This window comes from Triticum aestivum, chromosome 7B (genome assembly GCF_018294505.1).
Source record: "Triticum aestivum cultivar Chinese Spring chromosome 7B, IWGSC CS RefSeq v2.1, whole genome shotgun sequence".
Lineage (NCBI taxonomy): Eukaryota > Viridiplantae > Streptophyta > Magnoliopsida > Poales > Poaceae > Triticum > Triticum aestivum.
The window spans coordinates 616,751,178-616,774,780 of record NC_057813.1 but is presented as its reverse complement, the minus strand read 5'-3'; the positions used below and the strand labels follow the sequence as shown (position 1 = coordinate 616,774,780).

At 45.6% G+C, this 23,603-nt stretch overlaps 1 long non-coding RNA gene across 1 annotated transcript; it reads right to left on the bottom strand.

The window, feature by feature from the left end:
• Nucleotides 1–18,732: 18,732 nt before the first annotated feature.
• Nucleotides 18,733–19,150, bottom strand: LOC123161886 (uncharacterized). The gene is made up of 2 exons (XR_006480935.1): nucleotides 19,112–19,150; nucleotides 18,733–18,974 (listed from the first exon to the last, which is right to left on the bottom strand). It is a non-coding gene; the product is annotated as an uncharacterized lncRNA (long non-coding RNA).
• Nucleotides 19,151–23,603: the final 4,453 nt, after the last annotated feature.

The window sequence follows — 23,603 nt, the reverse complement described above, 5'->3', positions numbered from 1 at the left end:
TCCCTTCCCTCGCCACAACCACACTCTCCTATTCTCCACCGCCTCCCCACCCCTCCCCTCCCTCCCCCTCATCTTTGCTTTAGGTGAAACAACGCGGTGAGTCTCCCCGAGGTGTACACTACATGAATAGAAGCCATAACTTGGGCCCGACTACTCCACTCGCTGTTTCCCATGCCTCCATATCTGAGCTCACGTGCGGTGGCGGCGATAGGAAGGTGTGGCGTTGCTCCTCCCCAATGCATTGATAGCAAGAGCTAGAAGGTGTGTGGCGCTGCACACTCTCGTCCCGAGGAAGCCAGAGGTGGACGAGCACAACCCGGGCATCCTTAGCTCCCACTAGTAGAAAAAGGACCTAATATGAGACACATTAGTGCCGGTTCGATTTTGAGCCGGCACTAATGTGTCCATTAGTGCCGGTTCCAACGGCTAGCCGGCCGTTCTCATTAGTACCGGTTCGTGGCGAACCTTTAGTACCGGTTCGTGCCACGAGCCGGTACTAAAGAGGGTGGTGGCAGGGTGTTGTCAGTCTGGGGCCCGTCCAACACCTTTAGTACCGGTTCGTGGCACGAACCGGTACTAAAGGTCGACGTACATAAACCCTTCGTCCACCCGAGCCACTCTGTTCTTCCCCTTTCCCCTCACTCCTCTGTTCTTCCCCTCTCTTCCTCGAGCTCCTCACAAATTTTGCCCAAAATTTGTCAAGATTTGAAGGCCCCCATCCATTCAAATGATCACAAAGGTTAGCAACTTTGTCCTTTCAACTCTCATTGCTAGATTAGCTCTTGCAATGCTTTGTATAGTGATTAATTTGGGAGGAATTATATTTGCTAGTATTTGATTTATATGCAATTTGAGGTCAAAAATAACACTTAGTTTGCATATGTAGGTGTGGTTTACTTAGTGCCTTCTAAATCTCCGTCGTAACCACCGTCGATCGCCCGCACCGTCCCGTCGCCGGCACCACCTTGTGGTGAGGCTCTTGTTCATGAATGTTTTACACATTACCAAATTGATGTTTGTGTGATTTGGATATTGTCAGGACCCCGACTCAATGCCACATCGATCTAGCATGTAACACCTCATATCACTTTGCGGCCTCACGCACGGTATCCCCACGGGTGTCGCCTTACCTTTGCTCGGGACCATTTGCGCCTTTTGGCACACGTATATGATGGTGTCGCTAGCATCCATATGATAAAGAGCCCGGGCTGACATGGCTAGTCGTAAACCCAAAGTGGCACTAACTTACAGGGACAGGCATCCATGACCCAGCATCGAACGTGTCGGTCATCAGCGAGTGAATCCAGGCTGTAGCACTGGGCTAACAGGACTCCGGTATTCATCGCGTGACATTTCCCCGAAGGGACAGACACAGGATCGAAGAAGGACACATGCCGGCCAGCCTAAGTGTTCCGGAGCAGTAGCAAGCTACCAGGGCTCAGTGGAAGCACTAGGAGACATTTCCCGGTAAGAGAGGCTACTAAGAATAAACAACTAGATAGTCAGATCCCACACATAGCAATACACATTACACGTACGCATACCATGCAAGTATGTGTTGTACAACATGGCATCACAGCATAACTCAACAATCATATAGATAAAGGCTCAGAAGAGCCATCATAGCATTTATTACAAACAGGGGTCACATGACCCAACATTCAGAGCAATCAAGCAACAAGCGGAAGCATTACATGTCCGAGTACAGACATCTACAAATGAAAAAGGCTAAAAGCCTGACTATCTACAACGTCCGATCAAGATCGTAGCTGAGGTACAAGCTACTCGTCGAAGTCCACGAGAACACTAATAAGACCGAAGTCTCCGCTGCAAAAACATAAATAAAGCAACATGAGTACAAAGGTACTCAGCAAGACTTACATCAGATCCTATCATACATGCATTGGTATCAAGAGGGTAATGTGGGGTTTAGTTGCAGCAAGCCAGCTTTGACTCTGTGGCTATCCTGTTCTACGACTACCAGAAACTCTTGAGGTGAGACAACGTACACGAGTCCACTAATCACCACACAATACACTACTATGGATTCATCCTCGTCTCCCTACGAGAAGGCCATCCATAGCACTCACACTTGTCTTGAGCTTTTTAGAGTATCCACTTCAAGTTGTATATGTATCATGTAAGCATCCAAGAAGTCCATAACCGCGGACCCGGCTATTCCAATAGATCATGTTAACCCTGCAGGGGTGTACTTCTTCACACACGCTCTCGCCACTTACCGCCATGTACACGTCATGTATCTCGGCAACCTTCAAGCGGAAGCCTGGCGAGGGTGTCGGCCACGACCTGACTAACCACACAAGACTCTAATCCAGGTTTATCGCCTATTCGGGTTCCATCCGCAAGGAGATCCGGCCGGGGTGTCGCTCACGGCCCCAAACGATGTGAGCAGGGTTCCCAAGCCCACCATCCGGGTGCCACTTGGTACACCGTGCCACCTGTGCCTAGTCTGTCCCAAGCCCACCCTGCCGGGTGCCACCTGGTAGAAAAATTGCACTACCTACAAACACCAGAAACTAGTTGCGACTCCTGGACAGAGATCAAGTCGGTTAATAAGTCGAGAGGGCTTGGAGCGTCCGGAGCCCAATGTGTGGTAGTATCGAGTCATTGGACAACATACATAGAACTCGGTGCTTAAGGACGGTTCCAGTGAGACAACCCACCATGTACTCCTACATGGCCTCTCACCGCTACCTTTACCAAATCGTGTTCACACACTTCACTCTCAGCATCAGAACATATCGTAACACTCCAATTCATTCCCAATGAACCAGACCTGACACAACTCTAAGCAATAGCAGGCATAGCATGGTAGGAACACAACATGGCTCAATCAACTCCTACACATGCTAGTGGGTTTCAACTATTTACTGTGGCAATGACAGGTCATGCAGAGGAATGGGTTCAACTACCGCAGCACAAAGTAGCAGATGAATCGTTGTTGTCCTAATGCAATAACTGAGAGCAGGAGCGAGAGAGTAGGGTTTTATCGAAATGAACAAGGGGGTTTGCTTGCCTGGTAAATCAACAAGGGAGGCACTGCTTCACAGACAGGTACTCTGGAACAGCTCCGGAGCAGGACCTATCGAGAAGGAACGGTGTCGGCAATCAATACACAACATATGCAACAATATGATGCATGAACATGGCATGAAGATGTGATGTTGTCTGAGCTAATGCAACTGGTATTCATTTGGTTTGAAGTCCATTTGAACCATAAGCTCAAATGCAATTCTAAATTAAGTCTCTTAATATGCCATAATGTGTTTTCCCATATTCAGCATGTATAAGTTGGTTTGTCATGCATGAAACTAGTACAGATGGATAGATTGCATTTTTCTGATAATTTTTCATATATAAATTATTTTAATCTGAGCTACGGTTGAATTGATATGAATTTTTGAAGTTTAAAACAATTTCTGGAATTTCCTGATTTAATTTAAATCCAGAAATTATATTATTGCGCCAGCATGACGTCAGCACGACGTTAGCAGTCAACTGCAGCTGACTGGGGTCAAACCTGACGTGTGGGGTCCACACGTCAGTGACAGGGGGGTTTAACAGAGGTTAGTTTAATCCTAATTAAAAGTTAGTGGCGCTGGGGCCCACTGTCAGTGTCAGGTTAAATAACAGAGGTTAATTAAATTTAAACTAATCCTAACTAGAATTAGCAGGGACGGGCCCCACTAGTCATTGAGCCAGGGGAGGTCAAACCCCCTGGTCAACTGGGGCTAACACGCCGGCGTTTAGCCGCCGGCAGCAGCAAACGCGGCGGAGGGCGCGGAATTGCCACTCTGGCGCCCAATCGAGCAGCGGAGGGCACGCGCGGGAAGCGGGAGCTCGCGCGCATCCACTGGTGCCCTCCGTTTCACCGGAGACGGACTAAATCGACGGCGGCGACCACTTGGGCGGCGGCCGGAGTTCGGGCGCGAGCGGGATCGGGCTGCGGGGCACGGGGAGGCAGGGGAGAAGGGGGGGGGGGGTCGACGGCGGGGCTCACAGCGAATCCAACGGCGTCGTCGGCGAGCTCGGGGAAGGCTTGGGGCAGCCGGAGCGACGACGGCGATCTCGTCGGCCGAAGCTTGAAGACAACGGCGATGGCGATGAAGCGGAGCTCGCCCGGTTGCTTTGCTCGGTGAGGAGGGAGAAGGGGTCGCGGCGGAGCTGGGAAGCGTGTCGGGGAGGTGCGGCAGTGGCCGAGGCCACGGTGGCTATGGACGGCGGCGACGGTGATTCTCGGGTGAGAGAGAAAGAGAAGGGGAAAAGCACGGGAGAGAGGGGGGTGAGGCCAGGGGATCGGGGCGGCACCGAGAAGAAGCAACGCGGCGTCGCGCTGGCAGGGTAGGCAGGCAGGCGAGCCGGTGGCGTGGCGCTCCGCCCGTGCGCGCGCGTCGGCCACACGCCTGGCCGACTGGCGCCAGGAGGACGACGGCGGTGGTGGGCTGGGCTGGCCTGCTGGGCCAGAGGCGCCTGGTAAGAAGCCCAGGTAAGTTTCCCTCTTTTCTTTTTTTTTGTTTTCTAATTTTCTAACATTTGTTTTGATTTAATTAAAATATTAAATCATTTAATTACCTTATGCCAATTTTTGCAGGAGCTAACTATATTATTCCAAAGCTCCTTTATAAATGGCATCATTTTTGGACATATATTAATATATATATATATAACTAATATATTTCCAATGCAAATATTTATGCATTAATTCCAAATGCCCAAAATAAATACCTATGAGCTCTTAAAAATATTGGTTTGATCTTTATCTCTGTCCAATATTTTCAGAGAGCAACATGAGCATTTTCTTGGACCCTTTTGGAGAAATTTTTATTTGGGTCATTTTAAAAAATGATTCTGAGGGTTCCACCAATCCTCATTTCAAACTTAAATGAAAATTTAAACATGATGCACAATGACTAGCTAGTCTAGGTCATACCAGAACTAGGGATGTGACAGATATATAATTAATCGTATAATTATCTTACCCGTACGTTGTTTGTTGTACATAGTGCCATGGTTTTGATATCCGTCCCCGTCGGCCCTCGTCCTTGTTATGATTCGGATGTGGTATATTCTCTTTTAAAACTAGTTGTTGCATTTCGTGTTTATGACAAATTATGCCCATCAAGTTGACATAGATATTTTTATCTAGGAGGTATGTGAACCGGAAATTCCAACCGACCCTATTGTCGAGAGGTTAAATTTAGTTGAAAGAGAAAACGAGTATTTAAAAGAAAAATTGAAAAGAATTGAGGGGGAGAAGATGGAATAGGAGTTTCATGTTGCCGATGTCATCGATGATCACAAGATCAAGATGGAGAAAATGAGGTTGAAGATTAGAAAGATTAGAAAATATGCCATTGATAGTGTGGCTTGGTATCATTATGCTGTTGGATCAATTGTTACCTTAGTTGTGATCTTCATCGCATTTGTTGTTGCATTTAAATTCTTTAGCTAGAGAGTTATTTGTATGTTGCATTTAATTAAGTGCTGTATATGAACTTTATTTATGAACTTTATGTATGAACTTGTATTAATTTGGTCTATTCAGTGTTGTGTAATGAAGATGAGCCGACAATGGATGTATGATGACCGATGCTCTCCCGAGTTCATTAATGGCGTGCATACTTTTCTGCGGGCGGCTGAGGCAAACAAGCGGGCGGATGGTTTTATGCCTTGTCCATGTGCTGGCTGTAAGAATGATCACAGTTACTCTACGTCAAAAACCATTCACATCCACCTATTTAAGTCCGGTTTCATGCCCCACTATAATGTTTGGACCAAGCACGGAGAAATAGGGGTTATGATGGAAGACAATGAAGAAGAAGAGGACGACGACGGCTATCCTGGCCATGGGTCCCCTGAATACGATGATACAACAATGGGGGAAGAAGCTGAGCCGGCAATGCGGGAAGAAGCTGAAGAAGAGGCATCAGATGAGCCCGCTGATGATCTAGGTCGGGCCATTGCCGATGCAAAGAGAAACTACGCAAGTGATCTGGAGAGGACGAAGTTGCAGCGCATGTTAGAGGATCACAAGAAATTGTTGTACCCGAATTGCGAAGCTGACAAAAAAAAGTTGGGCACCACACTTGAATTGCTACAATGGAAGGCAGAGAATGGTGTATCTGACAAGGGATTTGGAAAGTTGCTGGTAATGATAAATAATATGCTTCCAAAGGACAACGAATTGCCCGAGAGTACGTATGAAGCAAAGAAGGATGTCTGCCCTCTAGGGTTAGAGGTACAAAAGATACATGCATGCCCTAATGACTGCATCCTCTACCGCGGTGAGTACGAGGATTTGAACGCTTGCCCAGTATGCGGTGCATTGCGTTATAAGATCAGTTGTGATGACCCTGGTGATGTCGAAGGCGAGCGCCCCAGGAAGAAGATTCCTGCCAAGGTGATGTAGGATGCTCCTATAATACCACGGTTGAAACGTTTGTTCCAAAACAAAGAGCATGCGAAGGCGATGCGGTGGCACGCAGAAGACCATAAGAAAGACGGAAAGTTGAGAGTACCGGCTGACGGTTCGCAGTGGAGAAAAATCGAGAGAAAGTACTGGGAGGAGTTTGCAGGTGACCCAAGGAACGTATGGTTTGGTCTAAGCGCAGATGGCATTAATCCTTTTGGGGAGCAGAGCAACAACCATAGCACGTGGCCTGTGACTCTATGTTTGTATAACCTTCCTCCTTGGTTGTGCATGAAGCGGAAGTTCATTATGATGCCAGTGCTCATCCAAGGCCCTAAGCAACCCGGCAACGACATTGATGTGTACCTAAGGCCATTAGTTGAAGAACTATTACAGCTGTGGAATGGAACAGGTGTACGTGCGTGGGATGAGCACGGACAGGAAGAATTTGACCTAAAGGCGTTGCTGTTCGTGACCATCAATGATTGGCCTGCTCTCAGTAACCTTTCAGGACAGACAAACAAGGGATACCGCGGATGCACGCACTGTTTGGATGATCCCGACAGTATATATTTGGATAGTTGTAGGAAGAATGTGTACCTGGGACATCGTCGATTTCTTCCGACAAGGCATCCCGTAAGAAAGAAAGGCAAGCATTTCAAAGGTGAGGCGGATCACCAGACGAAGCCTCGCCACCGTACTGGTGCTGATGTACATGATATGGTCAAGGATTTGGAGGTAATCTTTGGAAAGGGTCCTGGCGGAAAACCTGTTCCGAAGGACGCTGACGGACGCGCACCCATGTGGAAGAAGAAATCTATATTTTGGGACCTGCCATATTGGAAATACCTAGAGGTCCGGTCCGCAATCAACGTGATGCATGTGACGAAGAATCTTTGTGTGACCCTGCTTGGCTTTTTGGGCGTGTATGGGAAGACAAAAGATACACCAGAGGCACGGGAGGACCAGCAACGTATGCACGGAAAAGACGGCATACATCAGGGTCAGGCCAGCTACGCTCTTACCAAAGAAGAGAAGGAAATCTTCTTCGAATGCCTGCTCAGCATGAAGGTACCGTCTGGCTTCTCGTCGAATATAAAGGGAATAATAAATATGGCAGAGAAAAAGTTCCAGAACCTAAAGTCTCATGACTGCCACGTGATTATGATGCAACTCCTTCCGGTTGCATTGAGGGGGCTTCTACCGGAAAACTTTCGATTAGCCATTGTGAAGCTATGTGCATTCCTCAATGCAATCTCTCAGAAGGTAATCGATCCAGAAATCATACCAAGGTTGCAGAATGATTTGGTGCAATGTCTTGTCAGTTTCGAGTTGGTGTTCCCACCATCCTTCTTCAACATCATGACGCACGTCCTAGTTCACCTTTGCGAAGAGATTAACGTTTTGGGTCCTGTATTTCTACACAATATGTTCCCCTTTGAAAGGTTCATGGGAGTCTTGAAGAAATATGTTCATAATCGTGCTAGGCCAGAAGGAAGCATCTCGAAGGGCCATGAAAATGAGGAGGTCATTGAGTTTTGTATTGACTTCATTCCTGACCTTAAGCCGATTGGTGTTCCTGAATCGCGGCATAAGGGCAGACTGGAAGGAAAAGGCACGCTAGGAGGGCATCAAATAATATGTATGGACGGGCATTCTCTCACTGAAGCACACTACACAGTTCTGCAGAATTCCGCCTTGGTGGCTCCGTATATGGAGGAACACAAGAATTTTCTACAGTCCAAACACCCGGAGAAGTCTGACGACTGGATTACACGCGAACAAACAAGGACTTTCGCCGGTTGGTTGCAGAAACGTGCCCTGAATGATGGCGATATTCAAAATGACCTGTACTCGCTGTCCCAGTTACCATCTTCGAATATAATGACTTTCAAAGGGTACCAGATAAATGGGAATACATTTTACACGATCGCCCAAGATAAGAAGAGCACCAACCAAAACAGTGGTGTCCGCTTTGATGCAACAACCAACACGGGAAAGGAAACATATTATGGTTACATAGAGGACATATGGGAACTTAACTATGGATCAGGTGATTTGAAGGTCCCTTTGTTTCGGTGCAAATGGGTCAATATGACACGAGGCGGGGTAACGGAAGACCCGCAGTACGGAATGACAACAGTGGATCTCAACAATCTTGCGTATGCAGACGAACCATTCGTCCTAGCCAATGATGTGGCACAGGTTTTTTATGTGAAAGACATGTCTACCAGGCCGAGAAAAAGAAAAGATAAGGAAGCGAATGGATCATACGACGAGCCAAAGCGCCACATAGTTCTTTCAGGAAAAAGAAACATTGTGGGAGTGGATGACAAGACAGACATGTCAGAAGATTATGAAAAGTTTGATGAAATTGCTCCATTCACAGTGAATATTGACCCGAGCATCCAGTTAAATGATGAAGATTTTCCATGGCTACGGCGCAAAGGGACAGACGCGAAGAAAAAGTTTCACACCCAAAGATCTGGGATGTGATCGGCTTCACTATCATCACTTTCTTCTGTGTTTCACACCCAGGAGGGAATGTCTGTAATAGTTAGGGTAGTTATGTGTTTTGGCATTTGAAACGCGAAGAAATTTTATGTGCAAACAAATTCTTTTCATGCATTTACTGATTTTTTCCAGCTAATAATGACCCTGAAATTGAAAAGCATTTCAAATGAACTCAGAAAAGGTTGAAAGTTGGCATGGTATCATAATTTCATACAAATAGCATGTGCAAAAAAGTAGAGAGGGTTACGGCAAAAACTGGATGCACTTCGTGTACAAAATCGACAATCTCTTTCGAAGTATCAGGGTTTCCGACGAAAACTGAACTGTTACAAAGGCATTTCATTTTTTAAATAAACCTAAGCATTACCAAATTGAATATAATGATAAAACACACTAATATTAAACATAAGTAAAAAAGAATCACTGAAAAAACTTTTTTCAAAGTTAAGTTATTCACAAACTAGTGATTCACACAAATTTCAAATAATTCAAAATTTAAACTATTCAAATTTGAAAACTACCGGCACTAATAGAAAGTTTGTAATTTTTTGTACCTAAAGCAAAAATATTCACAAAGAAACTCTAAATACAGCAAAAAACAACTGAAAAATAAATAAAACAAAAATAAATAAAGCGAAAAAAATTAATAAAATAAGAAAAGCCCGCCTAATGGGCCAAAGCGGCCTGCATACGACTAGGAACACAGCCTTTGGTTGGGCCAGGATGCAGGCCCGCCAAGGCCCAGTAGGCCCACTGGGCGAAGAGGACAAGTAGGCCCAGTAGGCCTGCTTAGGAGAGGAGCTCGAGAGAGCTACCGCACTGGGGCTTATAAACCAGTGCGGTAGCCCCTCGACTAGCGAGGTGGGACTAAACTTGCGCACCGCCTGGATCCAGCGCACCCCCTTTAGTACCGGGTCGTGGCTCCAACCAGTACTAAAGACCCCCTCTTTAGTACCGGTTGGTGCCACGACCCGGTAGTAAAGGGGGTGCGCTTCCCGCCGCTTCGCCTGGCCAAAACAGACCTTTAGTACCGGTTGGTGGCTCCAACCTGTACTAAAGGTCCATCCTATATATACAACACTTGAAAAAAATTCAGTTTCCCTTTGTTTCTTCCCTTCGTCGCGCCGCCCTGCCCCGATCGACACCGTCCCCGTCGACGTCGCCGCCCCCGCCCCTCGTCGCCGACCCCGGCCGTCCCCGCCCCTCGTCGCCGCCCCCGTCGATGTCGCCGCCCCGGCCGTCCCCATCCTCGTCGTCTCCGTCATCCCCGTCGCCGCGCCCCGCCGGCGCCCCGCCCCATCGTCGCCGCACGTTCCGTCGCGCGCCACGGCCGCCCCGCCCCGTCGTCGCCGCCCCGTCCCATCGCTCCGTCGTCGCCGCCCCGTCCCGTCGCCCCGTCGTCGCCTCACCGGTGAGCTCGCCCCGGCCGCCATGTCCACACACACACACTACACACACACACACACACACACACTACACACACACACACACACACATTAGTTTGTTTGTTATAAATTTTCTGTTTTTTAGTTATAGAAATGTTAGAAATTATTCTGTTTTTTAGTTATATAAATAGTAGAAATGTTAGTTATATAGAATTGTTATAAATGTTTTCTGTTTTTTAGTTATAGAAATATTAGCAATTTTTCTGTTTTTAGTTATATAAATATTAGAATTGTTATGGAAATGTTAGTTATATAATCAGGAAATTTTAGAATTAGTTTTAGTTAGATGAATTAGATTAATGTCAAATTGTTAGAATTTTCATATATATAGAATTTTAGTTATCACAATCCAATCATTTAAAAAATGTTACTCTTTGCGGGCATATAGTATTTGTTCTCGACGATATGCCCGGCCCGCATCCTCGCCGTCGACCCGTTCGCGACGACGTCCTGCTTCAGGGGACCCATGTCCGGGACTGGGCTCCGCCGGGCTGGCACTAGGAGGTGCTACCTGGAGGGGCGCGCTGTTTGGTGAGGAACCCGACCTCGGGTCCCGTCGTCGACCCTGATCTTCTTTGGTGGCGTTCGCGTGGGCCACATTCGGTGTAGAGGCAGCCGGCCCCGCCGGAGGTGGTGTGTCGCCGTGTCAGGGAGGAAGATGAGCACGTCCATCGCTACATGGCTGCTATGGACGATGCCAGGTTCTCCACTACTTGGCGGGTTCTTTGGGCAGATGACCGGAGATATGATCCTGTGATGGTTCCTTCTCTTTGGGTGTGCACCGCCCGCGCCCCAGGAACCGCGAGTGGCGCCCTAGATTCTTCTGTAGTACTCGATCTTTATTAGGTACCTAGCCAGTGATGTATTCGATATATAATATTCGAGACGATGTATTCGAGATTATATATATTAAGACGATGATGTATTCGAGATTATATATTCGAGACGATGTATTCGAGATTCAGTTTTTCCTTATTGATTAATTGCATCCATGCATTGTAATTTGAATACTAAATTGTTTTATATTTCTTCTGTATTAGTAAAGTAAAAGCTATGGCGGACAATACCGGCAGAGAGAGAGAAGAGGAATTGTTCGACATCATACGCAGCCCTCACAGGCTAGATGATCTGAATGAAGCAGATGACGGCTCCCAATATCTGAACAATACCGGAGAGGGTGATGAAAAGATATTCGATCTCGACGACCGAGCTGATGAAGTCATGAACTATGATTATGATTATGATGACACAGACAATGTTTGTGATGACACAGACAATGCTGATCTTCAAATAACAAAGACTACCGGCGAGGTATATTTATATAAGCATGCATCATGGTGATCATCACATGTTTTTTTATTGAAGATATATTAACGAATCGATCTTTCTTCTTTCAGCCCTCCGGATCGAGCAAATCTGCTTCTACAGACAGCAAGACAAAGCGAGGCCCGGGCAGAATGTTGAAGGATGGTGTAAAGTACCACATCGAATCCATCAAACTTAGTGGCGAACCCCTCACGCCTAAGAACGTTGCGGACAAGTGGACTCGTCAGTGCGGAGTTCTTGTGAAGGACAAACTCCCGATCTCCATTCAAGAATGGAAAGAGCCAAAGACTAAACGTCCAGGTGTTACTTGGGTCGACGACAGAGCCAAAGAAGACCTTTTGAAATCTCTGATGGAACATTTCATCCTACCAGATCATTTCACTGAAGCAGATGTGAAGAAAGTCAAGGCCGCTGCTCTTAAGAAGATGGCAATTGCATTCAACACCCACAAGAAAACTGTATGGGCCAACTACCTCGCTAATGAAAGGAAGACTCCAGATTTCAAGGGAACACTGGAGAAGCAAAGAGAGCACTGGGACGATTTCGTGACCTTCAAGGATTTGGAATTATCTAAGGAACGGTCGATGAAAAACAAGGCAAATGCCGCAAGAAAGATGCAGTTTCATAGGCTGGGTCCAGTTGGCTACGTGGTGGGATTGCCTAAGTGGGATAAGTCTGAGCAAGAGATGGAGGATGCAGGGGTCACTCTGGTTACTAGGAACTGGCCCCCCAGGTGCAGAACTTGGTTCTATGCGCATGGGGGAGCATTGGACCCGAAGACAGGCGAAGTTTCACGAAAGGCAAGTCTAAAAGGAGCCGAACAAAAGATAATTGACGCAATAGAAGAAGCTCGAAGGGGGGAGTTCACGCCCAACAGAGAGAACGACGAGCTTACACGCGCCCTGGGAAATCCTGAACACCCGGGAAGAACACGAGGCAAGGGCGTTATTACCTGGTATGAGGGCTTTTCAGAATGGAACAAGGACTACAGGACCCGTGCAAGAAGGAAGATGGAGGAGGAGAAGAAAAGGAAGCTGGAGGAGGAGCAGAGGAAGCAGGATGCAGAACGCCTTCAAGGCCTAGAAGCAAGGCACGTGGACCTGGCACTCAAATTCCAGCACCAGCAACATCAGATCGACTCACTTAGCCAGGAAAGGGGGTCTCAGCAGCGGCAGCAGCAAGCGGATGATCGTCCAGCATTGGATAGCACCGTCCCATCCATGCCGAGAAGCAGCGTTGGTTCTGCCCCGGGCGACACACTGCTGGATACATACCCTGTGGATGACATCATAGAGAACACTAACTATGAGCTACACTCCAAAATGAAGAACATATCCATGAAGGTGGCGGACGGCGTTACTTTTCCAGTTACCCCCAAAGCAACCTACCATTGCATCCCGATTCCAAAGGGCTATGCTCGTGTCATGGTTGATGAAGTGGTGGACCCATATTCGGGGCTAACGCTTGACATTCCTGGAGGTGAAGACGAGCGCACACTAGGAGAGGCCATACATCGTATCATCCTATGGAGAAAGGATTGCATCATCTTTCGAAGTCCACCGACACCACGTCGTCTACCGACTCCTCCTCGAAGTCCGCCACCGAGTAAGCAGACTCCCGCTCCTCCAAGTCCAAGAACGCATGAGAAGACTCCTCCTCGAAGTCCGCCACCTCCTCCAAGTCCCCGAACGCGTGAGCTGACTCCTCCGGTTTCAAGTCCGGCACAGGGTCATGTCACTTCTCCGGTTTCAAGTCTGGCACCGTGTCAGGCCACACCTCCTGCTTCAAGTCCGGCACATCATCAGGCCACTTCTCCTGGTCCAACTCCACGTCAGCCGTCTCTGCCGTCTCAGCAATCGCAGAAGAGACATGCCGCAGCTTTGGTGCATAGCGGTACGAGTCGAGGTAGTTCAAGAAGTACAGGCAGAGACAAGCGATATAAATATGGTCCAAGCCTCGCTCCTCTTCCTCAGAGGCCTTACGACATGACTAAGGAGCAAAACACAGCCATAGTGCAAGCCCAAGTGGACGCCCATTTTGGACCGAAACCGGCACCGCCGCCAAAGGAGAAAGTGCCTGAGAAAGTAATTGACCACTTCATTCGTATGGCTAGAGAACCAGCTCCCAAGCCTGTTGACTCGGACTATGAGCGCCAAATCAGGAAGGCACATCGAGCACGACTACAAAAGGAAGCGAGCTCAAGCTCGAGCCAACAAGCAGCTGGCAAAAAATGCGGGAAAACCGTTCCCCAGTTGGGAGAACAGGCGGCGCAAGCGATCCCCCCGCTTGTTGTGCCAACAACACATGAGAGGAGTAGTACGCGCGCCAAATATTATTGTGGGCAAACCGTTAGCGTTCCCCAGCATGGCGATGTGGTAATAACAGAGGATCATATAATGCAGGCTCAAATGCTCAATATCTCTGTTGGACAACTCCTCGAAATCGAGCCCATGCCTACGCTTAAAGAATCGGAAATAGCATGGCAATATGTCCGGGGCAAACCTTTGGTCCATCCAGACAAGGTCAAGGACCTCCCAACGAGAATGTATCAATTGCATCAATGGTACATGAACATTACCAAGATTTCCAATCGAGAGTCCCTCATGGTGAATGTCAAGCATGAGCATTATTACCATGAGAAAGCTCTGACCATTGAGTATCCAGAACTATTTCAGTTATACAATCAAGACGCACTCGACAAGTCTATCGTCAGTTGCTATTGTCTGTAAGTGATTTCTTTCTGTAATTTAAGTCTCAAGCTAGTTATGTAGTGATAATTTTGATCAATCATTACATGTAATTATCCTCACTATATTCTTTTTCTGTGGTATTATATGCAGGATGAAGATGTATGAAATGAAAAAAGCTGGACGCTATGGCGTTGGGTTCATTGACCCAAATACCATTAATCAGGACATATGGCAGATTGAACATTGTCAAGATGCTGTAGAGGAAAGCATGCTAGAGTTCTTGAAGCGCCTCAATAGCAATGAAGATATACTACTTCCTTACAACTTCCCGTGAGTCACACTGTCTTGTACTACAAATTCTGTTTTTGCTTACTAGCTAGCTAGATGTTAATAATTAAGTGTATACGGTTTACGGTAGTTAATTAATTTTATGCACATGCCCGCTTAATTAAGACATGCAAACGTGTGCGTATGCAGTTGGCACTGGGTCTTGTTAGACATTAAAGTTGAGGAAGGAAAAGTTGAATTACTGGACTCACTAACTAAAGAAGATAAAGACTACACGATCGTGAAGGGGATAGTCAACAGGTAATTTCAATCATTATTAACTATATCTTGACCTATTAATTATTAGTTCATCATTTCCTGATATGAACTATTTAATAACCCCTTTATTAATTTTCTTTGCCGGCGGGCAGGGCATGGGCAAAATTCATCAAGGTGACTCCAGGCACGTGGCCAAAAAAGTTGTTTTGGCATCGACCAAAGGTAAGTAATTAAGTAGTACTAGTTAGCTACCATCTCTTTAATTCTTGTTTCAATATCATTAATTAATTATCATGCTTGATTAATCATTATCTGATTCAATTCCATTCTCGCAAAGGCCCTGAGGCAGACGCCGGGGAATAATCTGTGTGCATACTACGTTTGTGAGAACATTCACATGATGACGTGCGAAAAGAGCAGATCTGATAGACAGGACTGTGTACGTTTGTCAGAACACTATTCACACCATTATCGATATCTAGTCACACAACTAACACACATGCATATTGATCTCCTTCTTAACAGATCAGATCGGTGCGGGATAAGCTCCTATCATCGGACCGCATACTAGCACTTCAAGAGGAAATAGCCGGATTTTTGCTCGACTAGGTCATAGATCCCAAAGGAGAATACTATTACCCGCTACCGCCCCCATGAACCACTTGTCATCGTGCTCCAGAGGCACCAAAGGCAACATATATATGTAGGAGAAATTGTATATGTATATACATGTGTATGTGTGAATAATTAATGGTGTTGGTTTGTGAGATATATATATATATGGTTCTACGTATGAGAAAATCTATTTATATATATACATAACGTGTACAATTTGTAGTATCATGAAATAACAGCAAAAAAAAATTGAATGGAAAATAAATCATACCCCCCCCCCCCAAAATATTGTTACCAACCGGTACTAATGCCCTACGCGCACCCCGGGCCTGGCTCATGCCACGTGGTGGCACTTTAGCGCCGGTTCGTGACGAACCGGTACTAAGGGGGGGGGGGGGGCTTTAGTCCCCACTCTTTAGTGCCGGTTTGCAAACCGGCACTAAAGGCCGTTACGAACCGGCACTAAAGCCCGATTCTGCACTAGTGTGCGCGCCCTTGCCCGCGACACCAAGTCCCACTGCCCCTCCAGTCCCAACACATGGTCGCGCTACCCCCGCCCCACGACATCGTTTGCATCAATCTGAATTCCGCACACGATGGGAACAAGGTGGGGATGGAGATGTGGGTCCTTTTCTTTGGATCTCTTGTTGAAGATTTTGAAGTTCTCTGTCTGTGTCTAGGATTTTTGGCCCAGGTGATATCAGGATATCATATGCATCATCTTTCCTATTTATTGCCCAGATCAACACAATGTTGTACTCCTTTGGTTATTCTTGTTGATCGATGATAATACGCCATGCCTTGTTATTTGCGTAAAAGAGTTGGTGTATGGCGTGCGGCGTCGGAGGCCAAGTAAGGAAGTAGCGCACTGTTGTGTGTTATTTGGGCTACATACATAATTTATTCTTTGAGGCGCGGTGTAGTTCTTCTGATTCGTTTTCTATGCCCCAGGTGCTTCTGCCCCGAGTCGTACTAGGAGGACAAACCTGAATTCCTCTGTGCAAATGGGGCCAGGTTGTTCCAGTTCATAATAGATAGCTGGAAGGTGAATAAATCGGATGGGAATTCATTATCCTTATGGGATGGACATCCTTGGCTAAGTTTACTCCAAGCTATTTACATATGCATAATTAGCACGGTCTATTTTGTTCACATGATATTCATCGATCCTACAATTTTCCTTGCTTATATAGGTTAATACTATTTTGTGCCATGTCATCACTTGCAAGTGGGACCCAGCAGTCAGTTTGTGTGTCAAACATCTCTAATCCAGTGATAAGTGTTTTCTGAAAACTGTTAGCACAATGATGGTGGTTTTTTGAAAAAAAATCGAATGATTATGGTTTTCCGAATTAGGGTCTCCAATTATGGTGGTTTTTTGCAATTTACTCGTTCTACCATACCGTGGTTCAGTCTTATGTTCAGTTGTGTCCAGAAACTTCTGTTGTGGTGCCCTTAATATAGTATGTAATTCCACTGTTCTGCACTATCTGAGCTGCCATATGTTTGTCTACCAGTTCTAGTTTCAGTCTTGTTCCTGATGCATTTAAGTTCGTTTTGGATTAGGTTTCTTCGTTGCCGGGAAGAAATGCGTGAACACATTCAGTTGCTCCCGAGCTGTTGTTATCTCGTACACTTTGATGGCGTGTAGCTTAGAGACATGAATTTTGCTTGTTTCTAGCATGGAGCAGTTATAGTGGAAGTAGCTTGTTCTTATATGGATGGTAGGCATCTGAATTTTTTCTGCGGTACTGCTGTATTGGATTTTTATCAAACTAGTACAAATGCCCGTGCGTTGCACCGGGTGAAAAAAAGGCACAACCAACTTCATATGCCATTGGGCATCATTTTTATACCTAGTTTTAATAAATGTCCATAACAAGGTTAAACATGAAAAAATCTTATTTTTAATAAAAGTTAACATTTTCATAAAAATGGAACACTTTTTAAGAACAGTTAATGTTTTCATGAAAATTGAAACATTTCTCTTGAAAAGAACATTTTTTATGGAAAAAAATCTATTTTGAACAGATGTTTTTAATGAAAAGAATGTTTTTTTTTAGTTGTACATTTCTAGATGGACTTTGTTTTAGTAAAAGATGGAACTTTTTTTTGGGAATTTTTTAGTTCTCTAAAAAATGCGACCATATTTTGTTAAACAAAGATAGTGTGAATATATGTAAAACTGTGAACATTTTAAAGCTATTTTTACCGTGTTAATTTTTTTACAGATATTTTTTGTAGCATTTTTGTTAGGTAATTTTTACAGATGGTTATTTGGTGGGAACAGTTTATTCTTTTCTTTAACTATTTGGGTTTAGCCCAAACAAAGCACTTGACGTTAACTTTTATTGAAATAAGGACGCACGAACTCATCTTCCTTATCATTCCCCATTTCAAGTGTCCCTTGTTGAAGTGATCTGCGCCGCCGCCGCCCGCATCATGTCTACCTCCTTTGTCGACATGGACCTATCCCTTCCTCCCATGGTGCCGTAATGGAGGGTTCCCCATGGGGTTAGGGGGGTGGGGGGTGCGAGTAGTCACCGTTTGGTGCCCTGTCCGGTGTGTTCGCCCTGTCCATCACAACCCCCACCAGCTGTGGTCGGAGTTTTTGTTTCGTCCAAAGCAGCATATATGACCATGAATGTAAATGAAAACACTAAAAGGCGACAAAACTACTTTTTGCCGAATAATACACCACCTCAATCATGGGAGTCCAGTTAACGATTTTAATTGAAACTGAAGCCATTATCGAATATATGCACACAATAATAAAAGCACCACAGTAGCAACTAAAGGATTTGATTTCAGTCAAGGAATATAGCATTACATCAATAGCAAAACATGATGATATTTGTGGAAAATAATAATAAGAGCACTACAACTGCTAAACAGTACATGTCTAAATTTTATGAAAGCTAGAAACTGAAATTCATTTACAGCCAACAATTTGTGATTGACCCTACTGGTCTACATCCAGTGAATTATGAGATACCATTTCTTTTCCTACATATCTAAAGGCACCATCAGGGATGCCAGCCAACAGAGAAGCTTCTTTTTTCAGAAATAGCACGCATGTCCTGTTTTGATAGAATGGAAGTTAGCACCACCAAGTAAATCAATCTTAGAAAAAGAATAAAGTTTCGAGATGAGCTTACATTATCAGTTTGCACAAATGTATTGTCATATCTTTTCTTACGGATTCATATTGGAGAATAAAATTGTCCCGGAATCAACAAAATGTTCATATTACTTTACAAAGATCATCATTTTTTGTTAATATGAAACCTTATGAATCGTATTTCCTCAAATATGTACGTCTCCCAGCCGCGAGTCACCACCTCTCTTCCGTCCATTTTAGAAGCTTCGCCATTCACCATGACGCCTCTGAGCCACCGCCATCAATTTCTTTGAAAACTTTGATAGATAGATTAGATAGATAGATAGTGCACTAAAAGAGAAAAAATTCATAAGAAAAGTAATGTATACACCTGATATCCTAACTACCAAGAATCAAACTGTGGTAAAACAAAACTAATACATACCATGGCTATCCAACAACACAGAGTAGTGACAAATCTGAACCGGGTCCCCTTTCCATAGGATCTGATATACCTTCAGGCTGATTAACTCTAGGTGTTCTATGAACTCTGAAAGTCTGAATCAACTCATGTGCAACTTTTGACGATGGTGCAAATGGAGAGGCGTCACAAGATTGGATCCTTATCCTGCTATATACTGTAGTACAGTTAAAGCAAATAAGCAAAGAAATTAGACAGCAGGATGAAGGTGCACCACACCATCCAATTCTGAAAAGGTGGCGGCTAATGGTCTTCCTCATTGAATCCATAAGGAGTATGCTTTTCTATCCTTGAACTAAGCTGAAACTCAAGAGCTCTAAAATCTGAACGAAAAACTTGATTTCTTGGAAGGAGGGCCACTGTACCAAATCGTGTTGCCTCGCCTGTGCATCACCGAAGCTGGGGCACACATTGGAGCAGTGGCATTTGCGACGCCCAGCGGGGTCACATCTCATCCCCATCAGCTCAAATCAAAACAGAAGGCAAATTAGCCAAGACAGTTAGAAGACTTATTTAACCCGCACATGGTGCACTCATACATAAGAGAAGACCCAAGCAGAGCGATCAAGCCGTGCAATTCAAGTTATTAAAATACTAATTAGTTATTGTATCTGGATGGACAGTCTTATGTAAAACATTTAAATAATACGTAGTAGTTTGCAAGGAGCATATACATACTATTTTTCAAATGGCGTATATATAAGTATACAACTAATACTACTTTGACTCAAAATAAACCTACCCTTGCCCATCAGAGAGCATGTTTTAATTTGTTCACGACCTCTGCATTTTATTCAGAAACAAGCATGCACCAAGATACTCACATAGAAAGCAGAAACCTCTCTTTCACAGGGCTATTGTTTCATCTAGCTCTGACATATCCTCTCTTTATCCCTTTTAATAAGTAGTATAGTTGATGACATACAGACTTAAGAAGTAGTTGATGATAGGTACAAATCGATGACACTTTAGTATGTACCTCAGGTCAGACGAAGTTTCAGCAGATAGTAGAGTATGTGCAGACAGATTTCTGGCGAAGTCGACGGTGTACAGCCATGGCGCTGTCGGAAACTTGAGGCGCGACGATGAGCAAAATAACTACAGATTATCCCAAAGAGTTAGAACACGGAAAACTATTTGACCTTGCAATAGAATCGAAAGGGTTCGGCGATGTGCACATCTCTCTCTGCTCTCTCTCTACCTCACCTATCTCTTTTTTCTCCACAAGTTACAAAACCAAATAACTGAATTTGCTGGCCCAGTACATCATTTAAAGATTAAAAGAAACTCAAATCCAAGATCAGTTGCCGTTCATGACCTCTGCATTTTATACAGAAACAAGCATGCCCCAAGATACTCACATATAAAGCAGAATCCTCTCTTTCACAGGGCTATTGTTTCATCTAGCTCTAACATATCCTCTCTTTCTCCCTTTTAATAAGTAGTATAGTTGACGACATACATACTTAAGAAGTAAGTAGTTGATGACAGATACAAATCGATGACACTGTAGTATGTACCTCAGGTCAGACGAAGTTTCGGCGGACAGTAGAGTATGTGCAGACGGATTTCCGGCGAAGTCAACGGTGTACAGCCACAGCGCTATTGGAAACTTGACTTGAGGCACGACGATGAACCAAATAACTGCAGATTATCCCAGAGAGTTAGAACACGAAAAACTATTTGACCTTGCAATAGAATCGAAAGAGTTTGATGATGTGCACGGTCATATGCATGAAAGCATCGAATTTGTTTACATGTAACATCAACAGTATATACATGTAGTTGCCTCCAAAATTGACCATATGAGCTTTCAAATGAAAGAACAAAAATGAAAAAGGAACATATAAGAAATGTGAGTTATATAGTATTTTATTACCAACATGGCATCACTCAAAGATAATACTTGTCAAAGAACAGCTTGATCAGGCACAAAGACCTAGACATGTGCAAGAGAAGGGAATCAACACATAAAACTTAACCTGAATCTACCTCAACCATGAGCAAGTACGAGCACTGCTCCTTGCCTTGAGTAAGTGCTTGCTCTGGTTTAGTTTGCCCCAGCATAACAGAGATCAATTCAGCGGATGGCATAAATTTAGGCCCCGTTCTGAAGCTCTCCAGGTTCAGGAAATCCACGATTCCAGCTTCGTGCACCAGCGTCCAGCTTCCGTGAGGAGCTACATGCGTTCGGGAGGCTCTAGCTAGCTTCTCGTGCGCTGGCGCTGGGCTACAGGGGTGTTTAGAGCGAAAGGCGTGTACATGGGCTATTAGGGAACACAGATGATGGCATGGGCTGCAGGCCCAATTCGGAGTGAAGGATGTGGATGACCCTGATGCGCCCACGTCTACTGGCTGGTTCCTACGAGAGCTCAGAAGAAAAGAAATCGGGAGGCTCGCCGAACCGGTATGCAACTTAGCGGTGGCATTCCCTGTAATTACATCGAACTCCCGCTTCTCGTTTTAGCGAAGCTGGCCAACCGCCGCTTCTCGTCTCTGCAAAAATTGCACGGGTGGATCCTCGTCTCCGCGAAGCTGGCTCCTCGAAGCTGGAGCGTTCAGGATCGATTCACGTAGGAATTCTAGGAAGCTGGCTCGTGGAGAGGATCCGAACGGGCCCTTAATATACGTTCTCCTCCTAGTACTAAAAATAGGACTACATGGCTTCCTAGCGAGTTAAAGCTAACAGAGATCAGAGAGGAAACTAATTTCACCAATTTATCACTGTAATCTCTATTGAATACAACACTTTGCCACATCTTGTATTATCTATATGGCATTGCTAAAGTGATTCTAATCGGAAAAAAGAATAAAAAATCCAACTTTGCCATGTTGAACAGAATCCGTAGTATTGCATGATGTAGTGACCCAAAATTGGTAGCACTGGTTGGTTCAAACTCATGTGTCGGATGTCCTAAAAGTTCAGACTTGTATTCACACAATAAGGAAATTCGATAATATATCTTAAAATGTAGCTATGGATGGATTGAACAACCAAATGGCTACCTGATAGAGCAAAATTCCATATGCTTTCTGTTTTTAAAACCGGAAAAATAATACGGAGCCTACAACTCTAATCTGTCTGAAGCCTGGGATTTTCTTTCACTAAATATGAACCTGCTTCAGGGCAACATAGCTAGATAAAAGAAGAGCAGTAACATTCTACCAACATGATAAATGGAACCCTCAGTTGGGAAATTCACAGTATATATATGTGAGTTGCAACTTAGCTCTCAGTACACACAGAAGCTCAATCTTTCATATCCTATTTGGCTCTTCACTTGTACGTATATTTACCCCTAAAAAACTAATACGTATATATGGGGCAGGAAGAGGCCCGTCGTCGTCGCGGCCATCCGCCCCCATCGATTGATCTCCTTCAGCCAGTTCTTGTTGCCTGTATGTACGTATACCAAGAATCTACCGGCTGATCCTTGTACAATTATTAAGGAGGGTTGGGAAAAATCTTAGTACTACTACTCTAACCTGTACGAGGGTGTAACACACGAAGGGGAAGGGGATCAGCAGAGAGGGGAAGAGAGAACAGAGAGACTTGGAGAGGAAGAGGAGAAGCTTCGTTTCAGAGGAATGATTGGGGATGAGGATTACAGCTAGTCACATCACATGCCTCAACCACAGCCGGCTGGTGCCTTTTTAAACTCTCCTCTCGCCTCTCCTCTCTTCCTCACTCTCACACTTACAAGTGGGACCGATCCTAGCTGTCACGCTGGACAAGTGGTGGCCAAGTGGCCAGGCGTGACATTCTCCCCTCCTTGCGATCCAGCCTCCTCCTGTGAGCTTGCGTCGTCAACCTCCCAGATTGCAGCGGCAGGAAAGCGTTTGCGCAGCACGTCGAAATCCTCCCAGGTGACTGCGTGCGGTGAACTGTCGCCCCACTGCACCTTGATCTGCACCACCGGTGCGTTGCCCCTCTTCATCATCCGTCGCTCCAGGATGCGCGTCGGTGCCGTGCCGGCCAAGGACAGGTCAGGCACCCGCGGCAGTTCCGCGTACACCGGCGTATAGTCTGGTGTGAACGGCTTCAGCTGGAAGACGTGGAAGACTGGGTGCACCCGACTGGACGCGGGCAGGTCGAGCTTGTACGCCATGAGCCCGATCTTCTCGACGACGGTGTATGGCCCAAAGAACTTGAAGGCAAGCTTGGCGCAGGGACGGCTGACAACGGACTGCTGCACGTACGGTTGGAGCTTCAGAAGCACCTGCTCTCCCACCTGAAATTGGCGCTCTGTGCGATTGCGGTCGGCCTGCTTCTTGAAGCGCTGCTGGGCGCGCTCTAGCTGGGCGCGAATGTGCGCGGTGTGCGCCGCCCAGTCCACGTCGCCGTTGGTCGTGGCCTCGCCAGGCCATGCCGTAGTCGCCCCCAAGTTGGCTTCCTTGTCGTACAATGCCTTGAATGGGGTGCAGTTGAGCGACGAGTGGAAGGTGGAGTTGTACC